This window comes from Chelonia mydas, chromosome 1, assembly GCF_015237465.2.
Source record: "Chelonia mydas isolate rCheMyd1 chromosome 1, rCheMyd1.pri.v2, whole genome shotgun sequence".
NCBI classification, from domain to species: Eukaryota; Metazoa; Chordata; order Testudines; family Cheloniidae; genus Chelonia; species Chelonia mydas.
The window spans coordinates 279,381,945-279,391,350 of record NC_057849.1 but is presented as its reverse complement, the minus strand read 5'-3'; the positions used below and the strand labels follow the sequence as shown (position 1 = coordinate 279,391,350).

The following is a 9,406-nucleotide window of genomic DNA, read 5'->3' as shown; positions in this document are numbered from 1 at the left end:
TTTTATAACGTAACAAACATATATAAGATCGACAGAATAAGGGAAGTCATTTTCCTCCCCTTTTCCACAAAGACTTGAGTGAATTGTTGTAGAGCTAATATCATGGTTCATTTATTTTTCAAATGCATCCTCTTTCTGGTATAACCTAAGATATGTAAAATGCTGTACTAGCAATTTCAATATTTTCTTAATTGGTACATTCCCTCAGAGTTCCTCTGCACCACTGGAGCAGATCAAAGAAAATTGACTTTCACTCTCAAGTCTACAGCAGAGACAGAAGCTAATTTGTATTTTCCTGAATGGTCAGCTATCAATACACAGTTTCTGTCCTCATTCTCTTTTCTCCTCTGCCTTTTAAAAATGTAGTTCCATTGTCCCTTTCCCTTCTAGATTTCACTTGAATTAATTTCCTTTTTCATCTTACTTTTGTTGTTTTCTTTGTTCTATTTTTGCTTCATTTTCTCTTCTTCCTGGCTTTGCATGTGTCTCTCCATTACCCTGTTTGGCGTCGCTTTCTCTCCATTTGTTTTTCCATTCCCCCTTTCATTCTTCTGTAATATTTTCCTTCTTTGTATTTACCTCTCCCTTCTCTGCTTGTTGCTCTCCCTACCATTCTTCATCTCAGGTGTTTTTCCATTCAAGCACTGGAAATGATGTAAGATTATTTATTTGTATAATAATAAGCATCAAGGGGCCCTGACTGAGACCAGAGCCCCATTGTGCTGGGTGCTTTACAGACATAAAATAGGGTACTGTCCCTGCCAGAAAGAGTTTACAGACTAAGATTTTCAAAGACATAAAAGATTTTCAAAGTGAGTTAGTTGCCCAGCTCCCCACAATTTTTCATTTGAGCTGGGCACATAAGGCACTTGCCGTGTTTTAGCCACTAGATTACAGATAAGAGGCCAAAAACAATACTTCAGGGGATTTCCCTCTGAAAAACAGAGCAGGAGCAATAAATTGCATTTGCAATGCACCTCATGGCATAGGCCAATGTCTTGATTTTAAAGAGCAACTCACTTTAGTTTATCCCCTTAAATGGTGGTCTAATGGAAAGTAACAGTGCTTCCTTTACAGCTTGTGGGGGGACCCTCTAAAAAGGACAGATTACCCCCATTCCAACATTTTCTTCTGGGAACACACCTGTGGGAGAGAGAACTGTTGCTGAGGGAGAAGAAAAGGTCTCAAGGACATTTTGTGGTTTGAGTAACCCAGAGAGCTAAATATCTTTAGGACCTGGGGCCCAAGACCAGAGTTCAAAGTTCTGAATGGACTAGAACCGCCTTCTCCTCAGCAGTGAGGGATTGCTGGGAAATGCAGTTCCCTGGCCAGTTTGTAGTACTTGAGTAGAGTGAGGTATACAGAGGAAAAAGTATAGATAAACGCTGTCCCAGGAAGGAGGAGACCTGAACTGGATGGGTCTCCTAGAAGAAGAATCAAGTAATGTATGATGGTTTGGTTTGCTCATATTACAAACATTGGTCTTTTGTTTTAGAAAAAAAGACTTTGAGGCAGAACCTGGTGGAAAGAGGGCATCTTATCTTTAGACTAGGGAAGAAAAGCTCAGCACAGGGAAGTTTCTTTTTTTGGATTGGGGGTGGGGTGGGGGGAGAGTGGGGAGAGGGAACTGCACAAGCATGGCCCTTTATTTAGTTTTATCCTGCAGAGATGGTGTCCAGCACCTCACATAGTTCCCCACTCTCCTACTGAAAAAGGTATATTTTTATTATGATCAATGATAGCAGTGGAGATTGACAGGTGTTCCATTATCCCCTGCATCTATCCTTATAGAGCCAAGTGGCCAGTTGTAATTTATCATGCCTAAAAGTATTTGTCTCTCCATAGAAGACACCAGTTGTGGGTTCTGAGCTCTTGAATATCTGGCCCACGGCCCCAGACAGTTAGTGCTGACAGCACAGCAGTATCATTCTCCATACACGCATACCCTTACTTCTAATACCTTACCTTGGGGCATTAGAGCTGTGCAAAATGACATTTTCATTTCACAGGGATTTCAGCAAACTTTGTCCTTGTTGTCATTCCATGTGGGACCCAAATTCACTGAGAGACAGCCCCTGAGCAAATTTTGATTTGCTATTTATAGCATGAAAATGTGAACAGTGATTAACATTAAGAGTACAACCATACATAGAACTAATGGGCCAAGTTAATCAATGGTGAAATTCCACTGATGTGATTTTGACCCACAACAGCTAGCTAAAGAGATGTGAGCTCACCAAGTCTATTGATTCTGTGTAATGCATCTTAAACATAGCACTAGTCTGTTGGAATTCCCTTTTGATTTTCTCCTCTAATGACGTGAATCCTATAAAGAAAAAGACGACCTTCATGGCTGAGTCATATTTCTGTATTTTTCCCCAGTCAGCTACAGAATTCTGGAACCTCTTCAAAAGAAAAACTGTCAAACATACTGGGATTTAGTCTGGTATGTGGGTGGGTTTTAGTCAGGCATGGAAATCAAATATGACCATAGGAAGAAACACTTTGAGAAAGATAATAAGATGGATCTTTGTCTGCAACTGGAATTGCAATTCCATATCCCTTTAGCTACAATCTGTATAGTGACACAGAGGTAGTGATAAATGTACAGCAGTCTCCTGGGTTTTTTTGTTTGTTTGTTTAAATAAGAAGCATACCACACTGGGTGCAGACTACAGACTAAGTTTTCTCAACAGCTAAAGAGTAAAGAAATGAAGTGAACAGAAGATGAGTAATTTTTTTTAAGTTGAGAAAAAATAAATGTCTTGTAACCTTATTTATTTCCCCTTTAAAGTGTTGTTACAAAAAAACTTGAATTAGTTTATATGACTTTAAAAATGTAAGTGGACACTCTGACCATTGGTGGTTTCTATTCGTGTATATTTATAATAAGGATACAAGAAAGAGCTTCTATCAAAACTTACATACGTATTAAAACAATCACAACAAGAGTAAGAGACCAGTCTTTCCTCACCTTGAACACCAGCAAATAACCAACCCAAAGTGAAAATTAAGCCTTAACAGTACCCGACCGTTCACCAGGCCAAACAGTCCCTTCACTGCCTGAAAGTCTGAGGGGGGAACAGATGACCTTTACAACACATAATGTGATTCAGGAGTTACTATGGAACATAGACCTTTTTTCAGTAGTCAGACACATTTAAGCCCCCAAGTGATTCTTAAAGTAGAAAAATATAAAGGAGTTGAGAGGGTTATCCACATTGGGGTGAGACCTCTTCCTACATTCTCTCCAGTTATGGCACATCCTTCCATATCAATTTAATACAATGTAAATTTAGGTGTGGGGGGAGGGAAACATGATGTACAGCTTTTGAAAATAAGAAATCCTAAGCCATACACTTACCATTTTGTGTAAGATGCACCCTTTCTTCCTCCTTGTCTGATATCACATCTCCCTGCATCATTTCATGTCAAATCTAAGTGGACTGTAAGCTCATTGGGGCTGGTACTAGGTCTTTGTGTTCCCTATAGAAGGCCATGCACTGCAAGAGTGATCCATACAAGAGTTTGGTGAGGAAGTCTTTGGCCATGTGAAGGTATAAAAGGTATGCACCGGTGTTTCATGTGCCATGAAATGATATGAATAGTCCACCTAGAAATCAAAAATATGATTGTGAATTGGTAGCAGCCATGTTAAATGACTCAATCACAAAAGTAGAAATAACAGTTTCTTGCCTATTATCTGACTCCAGAATGAGTGAATTACTGCATACAACAGGGAAGAATATATTGGCAACAGTGCTTCAGCCACATGTCAAAGGCACAATTAACATTATGGGGTCATCCCCATAATGAGAGTCTCAAACAAATGAGAGTCTCATAAACTAGAAGCTTAAGTTCATTTGGGTGCCTGCCTTCTTTTCCCTTCAACTTTAGTGTGGACCCAAGAAGAGTCCCTGGAAAGCTACTGTTTGACTTGGAAGTGCTCCTGCTCACCGAGTCTTTCCCAGCACCATCACAAGGTAGGGAGCCATTGCTAACTTCCTACAGCTCTCTTAAGATCTATTACTATTTACTGGGCATTTTCTGAATTTTATCTCTCTCTCTCTCTCTCTCTATATATATATATATGAATCAATGAGTTATCCGGTATACTAGAGCAACCTACATTGTGCTAGCACTTGAGATTTCAGAATTCTGAATTCTTCACTTGATCTGGAATTGCCAGTTGTCCACATATGTAATCTATGTAATCGTGATCTATTATTGTAACCCTTGCCCTTCCTTCCACCTTCCCCCCTATTATCTGGGACTTCTTTTGTCGTCTTCTATATTAGATTGTAAACTGTTCAGGGGAGGAACTGTTTGTATAGCACCTAACTCAATGGGAACTAACAGAACACAAATAAAAAACAACAAAACATGTATCTTAATAGTTAGGGTGAATAAGAAGTATACAGATACTTTCAGCTTCTAAATTTAATTTGGTCTAAAAGCCCATATCCACTTCAAGCAATCTGTCTTGTTCCTTCCACTTTTCAAATCCCATGTGATTTAAAAATCAAATAGTCAAGAAATAAAATACATACTGTGACAAAGTTCCTCCTCTGCCTTGGTGGGTCCTGCGCTTATTGGCAGATTTGCTCGCCTCAGATATTCACAGCAGCCCTCAGTTTGGCCACTTTTGCTAGTGGCTCAAACCTGCCATTCACTCAGCTAATCTCGTCACTGGCCAGCATGGGGAAAAGGAAGGAGAACAATCCCCACAGTCCCTGCTGATCCACCTAGTGTGTCGGGGGTCAGGCCAGGGACCTTCCCCTCTGGTGGGACCCACAGTTCAGGTCAACTCCTCCTGTATCCAATAGGGAGTTGGGGGAATGGGGAGAACCTGTGCTTGCCCTCTACTCTGTGTTCCAGTCCAGGGCCCTGTGGATCACAGCTATCTACAGTGTTTCGTGTAACACCTGTGTGACAGCTACAACTCCCTGGGCTACTTCCGCATGGCCTCCTCCCAACACCTTCTATATCCTCACCACAGGACCTTCCTCCTGATGCCAGATAGCGTTTGTACTCCTCAGTCCTCCAGCAGCACTCCCTCTCACTCTATGCTCCTTGCACGCCCCTCACTGACTGAAGTGAGGTCCTTTTTAAACAAGGTGCCCTGATTAGCCTGCCTTAATTGATTCTAGCAGCTTCTTAATTGGCTCCAAATGTAATTGGTTCCAGCAAGTTCCTGATTGTTCTGGAAATGCCCCTGTTACCTTACCCAAGGAAAAGGGACCTGCTTAACCTCGGGCTAATATATCTGCCTTCTATCACTCTCCTGTAGCCCTCTGGCTCGACCCTGTCACAATACACATACACAATTATTTCAGACTCTGAAAGGTTAGCCTGTTTTAATTTAGATTTCTGGGCAACTGATGGAGACAAAAGCCAGTTAATGAAGAAACATCTTCATGTTGTTTATTAAATACTAATAGAGCTCTGTGAAATGAAGAGAATTTGTACATAACCACTTCCTTGAAAATATAGAGTTCAAAGATTTAGAAACCCCATTAGCTGTATCTATGTATTTTATTTATTTGGATTTAAAATAAGACACACCTATCCAAGGTGCAAGGGGCTCTAACATATTTAGTCATACAATAAATAAAATTAATTTAAACCTTAGATATTTGTGGGGGACCTGGATCGCAATATTCTATAGTAATGCCATGAGTCACTTTCCTAGGCTATCCATAATACTGCAGACAGGTACAAACATGTCTGGGGTCTGTACTAAGACCAAGGCTCTGTACTGGACCCAGTCCTATTCAACATATTCACAAATGGGGTAAACAGTGAGGTAGCAAAATTTGCAGATGATACATCCACTCAATGTGTAGTGACAGTCAAAAATGCGAACAGAATGTTGGGAATCATTAAGAAAGGGATAGATAGTAAGACAGAAATCATCATATTGCCTCTATATAAATCCATGGTATGCCCACATATTGGAATTGGAAAGGGTTCAGAAAAGGGCAACAAAAAATATTAGGAGTACGGAATGGCTGCCGTGTGAGGAGAGATTAATAAGACTGGGACTTTTCAGCTTGGAAAAGAGATGACTAAGGGGGATATGATAGAGGTCTATAAAATCATGACTGGTGTGGAGAAAGTAAATAAGTGTTATTTACTCCTTGTCATAATACAAGAACCAGGGGTCACCAAATGAAATTGATAGGCAGCAGGTTTAACAAAAGGCAGTATTTTTTCACACAATGCACAGTCAACCTGTGGAATTCCTTGCCAGAGGATGTTGTGAAGGCCAAGTCTATAACAGGGTTCAAAGAAGAACTAGATAAGTTCGTGGAGGATAGGTCCATCAATGGCTATTAGCCAGGATGGGCAGGGATGGTGTCCCTAGCCTCTGTTTGCCAAAAGCTGGGAATGGGCGACAGGGGATGAATCACATGATGATTACATGCTCAGTTCATTCCCTCTGGGGCACCTGGCACAGAAGACAGGATACTGGGGTAGACGGACCTTTGGTCTCACCCAGTATGGCCGTTCTTAACTTTATGCATGTGAATAGACAGACTTCAGCAGGATCATTCATGTGCTTAGTGTTAAGCATGTGTGCAGTAAAATGTCAGCAGGATCAGGAGACAACATACAGACATTATATCATGCAGTTTATTATCTAGGTTATACTGATGCACCACTGAAAACAAGGGCCCTAACTCATTTTGCTGTTATAAATCTTTGAAAATGGTATTTTATTTGCCTATTGGATGTTCCTAGGCATGTCTTCCCCCCTGTGCCCCCCCCCCCACCCTGTGGTAATGAAAGGAGTGAAAGTCCCAAAGAAAAGCTACTGCACCAGTGAGAGTCTTATAACTAGCAATATGAGAAAGAGAGCACATCACAGATTGCAAGTCATCTGCAGATCTAAATCGAATGTGCTTTGAAACTGGCTGAAGGCATTAAACAGACATAACTGCATGCAAGCCTTGATTTTAGCACGTGAGTGAAATATCAAGTCAAATGTGCCTTTGACATTGATTTGTTTTTCTTTTCTGAGCAGAGTAGTCAGCCAATCAGCTACAAGGCTCACCAGAACAGTTTTATGCATTCTGAAGTAGGGGCACATGAGGCAGTCTACCACACTGCAAATATTTGCCTTGAAATCTGACAGAACCATTGGTATTTTAGCATTGAATCAAGCCCTGCTCGCTCTCTCTCACTCTCTGAAAAACACTGCCAGGCTACCTTCTGTCTGTACTGTCGGGGCCTGATTCTGCTCCAACTTACACTAGTTTTGACATCAGATAGTTCATTGGTGACAACTGATTTACATCAGCATAAATGAGAGCAGAATCAGGTCTTCAGTTTTTATGAAGAGCTCGGTGAACAAAAAGCTCCTTGATATAAATGCATCTTCTGGTTGCTGTTCAGCTTTAATAAATACAGTACTTAGCCAAGGATTGGCTGTTCAAAATAGCTCATCTTTTTATGCTGGAAGGTTGAAAGTGCTAGAATAACCCATTTTATGAATCAGGTCAGAATAATGCCTTGTAGCAAGGGCAGGGTCTACACTAAGAGTCTCTCCACACACACAGATCTACATTAAACAGGGAAATAAAACCTCTCAGTGAGTTGTAGGTTCCTCTCAGTTAGTGACAGTTTCTTGAACTATGCTAGTCCCACAACAATTGGGTGCCTAGAACACAGGTAATGCAAATATAAGATCAGAACTGGAAGGCCTATACAATGATCTGGGGCATAGATAAACTGGGTACAGACCAAGCTCTTTTATGAGTCCTGGAGAATTCCATGTCCTTTCACTGCTGAGGCTGTCATTTTCCCCTAAGAAGGTTCCAATCCTTTTTATAAGCTCCTGACTGGTGAATGAGTTTCACTTCTCCTGAGTAATTCAGGTTCTTCCAAGGAACACAGCTGATTTCTCAGAACTGGGTGAGCTCCACTTCTAGAGTTCCACCAGACTATACCTGACTTTGAGATTTGGGAATTTAACTCTTAGCTTCATGGGAATAGCAGTTGGGTCCACAGTCTACCTCCAGTGACCTGAGTATGGCTTTGTACCCAAATCCTTTTGGATGTCCCCTGTTGGGAAACCTGAAGCATGTTATGACCAAGAGGTCGACCTTGTTCTCAGAAAAAATACAGAACCAGAAAACACAATATGCACATTACACTTGCGGGCATTTACTCCTGTGCAGAGGGCCACGCAAGGCCTCAGTATCACATAAACCTGGCCTAACTCTGCTCTCATTGAAGTCAATGATGAGAACTTTTGAAAGTCTCATCCTGAGGGCTTAGGATGCTGAGCCCCTCTGTATGCAGGTGCATTGCACCTGTTCAAGGAAGGAGTGAGCTTAGACATAAATAAATCAATGTTTTCAACATTAAGCTTGGTATAGTCAGATTCAGGTTTGCCTTTTAACACATTTCATCTTTCTTCTCTTGGTTTCTTGTGGCTGAGGTGTCAGCCTACAAAGTGTAGAACTTACTGAAGAAAAGGGTAAGCTGGGTTCCCCCCGCCCTTTACTTTCTACATTATCCCCAACTTCCGAATATTGCACATGCCCACCCAGTAGTTAGCTACTGCTAACCTATTATATGTTAAACTATGTGTTTAACATTTATAGATCATTTTGTCCTCATCAGCTTTATAATTCTGTTGCACATCACATTGCAAAACAAGTTTCACTGCTTCTCTATATGACTTTGGCTTATTGCATTTACATAAAGCTGTCTAACATTTATGATGATTTTTATAACTTTCTTAAATGAATTTCTTCAGCTGCCAAGGAGATGGCATTTCCATAGTCACAATATTTTCCAAACCCTGTTTTCTGCTATATTTGGTCCCACTGAAGTGGCACATTTTCCATTAAATGTAGCAGTATATAAAGTCATTAAGGTGACAATAGTATGCCATTATTGCTGTTCTAGCAATGTTGACAAGGACTTCACCCTTGGGCCATTTGAAACAGCTATTAAGTAAAGCCTCAGGAGATGTTGAATGGCTTAGAAAATTTAAAATTGCCTTGTTTTAGTACATCTTCTATGCAGACAGTTTAGAAGATTACTTCAGAAGCTCAGCTCGTCTTCTGTAAAAAGAGAGATATCAAACGCTGACAGAGGTTCTCAAACTTCATTTAACCACAACACCATTCTGACAACAAAAATTACTATACATCCCCAGAAGGAGGGTCCAAAGCCCGAGCCCCAAAGCCCTGGGCAGGGGACCAAAGCTGAAGCCCAAAGGCTTCAGCCCCAGGCGGGGGGCCTATAACCTGAGCCCCACCACCCCAGGGCTGACGTCCTTGGGCTCCAGATGGTGGGGCTCAGGCTTCAGCTTTGGCCTCGGGCAGTGGGTCTCGGGATTCATCCCTGGGTGGTGAGGCTTAGGCTTTAGAACCTGAATGCCCCATACCCC

The 9,406-nt window shown here is 41.3% G+C and overlaps 1 long non-coding RNA gene across 1 annotated transcript in view; it reads right to left on the bottom strand.

Moving 5' to 3' along the window:
• Positions 1–3,357: 3,357 nt before the first annotated feature.
• LOC122462295 overlaps positions 3,358–9,406 on the bottom strand; it is a 46,582-nt gene continuing 40,533 nt past the window's right edge. The window contains exon 4 of the long non-coding RNA XR_006284767.1: positions 3,358–3,613. This is a non-coding gene — a long non-coding RNA (uncharacterized LOC122462295). The remainder of the gene's footprint in view (positions 3,614–9,406) is intronic.